This window comes from Theropithecus gelada, chromosome X (assembly GCF_003255815.1).
Source record: "Theropithecus gelada isolate Dixy chromosome X, Tgel_1.0, whole genome shotgun sequence".
NCBI classification, from domain to species: Eukaryota; Metazoa; Chordata; class Mammalia; order Primates; family Cercopithecidae; genus Theropithecus; species Theropithecus gelada.
In genome coordinates this window covers 96,517,281-96,519,467 of record NC_037689.1, presented here as the reverse complement: position 1 = coordinate 96,519,467, position 2,187 = coordinate 96,517,281, and positions in this window count along the sequence as shown.

Here is a 2,187-nt window from a genome sequence, read left to right as displayed (position 1 = left end):
TTTGGCTTTTAGGTGTGCTTTTCATGACACCTGTGTTCTGGTGGCAAACCCATTGCTAAAAAGCCAAATACATTTTTTATAATACCACAGAGAGCAACCAGAATCCTGAAGGAGCTTTCCTGAGATGAGCAAACTTGTCATATGAAACAATTAAATTCAAGCATCACAGGGATAAAACGTAGTGAATTTACATACAAATTCATAATGATGGAAATGATCTAGTAATGATGGAAAAAAACAGATTTAAAAAAGGGAGAAAAATGACACCTTAATTGTCCATGAGCCAGTAAGTGGCAATGCAATTGAGTGTGCAGGTGAAAAGGCTGCCCTCTACCTATGTTAAAAGCATTCACATCTTTTTCATGAAATACCAGATAATGAATTCCAACAAATTAAAGGCATCCTTTGCTTGACTTTACTCTGAATTCTTGAAGTTTGTTTCCTGGCTCTGAATGTCACTGACCTTGTCTCACTTTTTTTGTCCTTAATCACACCACAACTGCACTGATTAACCTCAATCTACAGTGGAGGACCAATCCTGTCCTTAATCCTATCCTTAATCAGGAGGTAATGAAGTCTTTCTAGCCCATCTCTCAGCTGTGAGTGACATTTCTGCTAGTCCAGTGTAAACCAGATGCCTCTATTCTGAAAATTGGCTTCTGCCATTTCCTTGAGTCTTGTTAATAAACCTTGAAGAGTAGCAGAATATACCAACCCCAAAATGTGCCACTTTGACTTAAGGATTTTCTTGAGGCAAAAGCCGTTGGGAAGAAGCAGATAACAAGATACAAAAGCTCTCTGCCTTGTCCCTATTTGCCTAAAAGCAGGGTATAAATCTGTAAAGGTGTCTCCCCTCACCACTCAACCAAGAAAAATTGAAATTAATCATCACAGACAACTCTAGACCCTCAGCAGCCTAGGGACACCCCAAGATGAATCTTCATAACAAATATTACTAACTAGCCCTTATCTTCCATTGGTTTCCCCCGTGTGTTTACCTTCCCCAAATTTACTTTCCTAGAAACTCGAAGTCCTTTTCCTCTGTTTTGCCACTTCTCTAAATATTTATTTTTATTTTGTTAAGATGTTATGTAAGCCCACATTTTAACCATTCCTTTGAGTTTCACATCATTAGTGTCTGTTGCTCGATGTGTATATATGGGGCACATGTTAATCAAATCGTTTGCTTTTCTCCTGCTAATTTATCTTTTGTCAGTCTAATTCACAGGTCCCAGCCAATGAACCTAAAATGGGTAGGGGGAAAAAGGTTTTTCCTCTTCTATAGCCCGTTACTCAGATCTCTATAGGACTGGGGACTTCTTTGTCTTACCAGTAATGTTCATCCGTGGGATTTGCCTATAGCCCATGAACCCTCTTATGTTATGGTAGACTTCCTGGAATGCTGCACACCTCCTAGCTTTGATCATACAATATCACTCGAATCAATATGCTTTGACCATCTGCAGGGATATCCCTTTATTCTCTCTCTTTCTCTGTTACTGATTCCTTCTCTGGGCATACAATAATGCATTCTATAGCTATATCTCTGCCTGGTGGTCTAGCAGAACCTGAAGCCGTCTCAGTCACCACAGGGTCTATGCATTTTGCAGTCTGTCCTAAGCCACTATAGATACTTGAGCCATGCTTGGCTATGTCATGAAAAATTATACTGGAATCATTGTAATAAACTAATAAAATACTTTAATTGCCATATTTTTGTAGGAAAACTAAGTCTCAAACTACCACTCAAATCCTGCTGTCATTTTCTGTTTTCTGCCAAATCAAATAAACGTAGTCAAAACTATTTCTCATGAGCCTGTTGGCTTTATTTTGGCATATAGAATATTTTCAATAATCTACATCATCTTGCTCACATAGAAATACAGTGGTTGACTAACTGGATTAGAAGTTAGGTAAACATTGCCAGCTGTGATTATAAACACAGTGTAGGCCTTCTTGTGACACTCCCCTCCTTCTGCCCTTGTATTGTGCTGTATTTATATTTGCCATGTTAACTAGAAATTTGTTTTAGAAAGTGAACACTGCTTCTTGAGCTTGACCTTCATATTGAATAATTCTAGTTGCTATCCTTTGTAAAGCTTAAATCACAAAGCAGCTTCATTCCATTTGCTTATAAATCTTTTACATTATTTCAGATTTGGCTATTTTCAAAATAGAAGTGTCTTT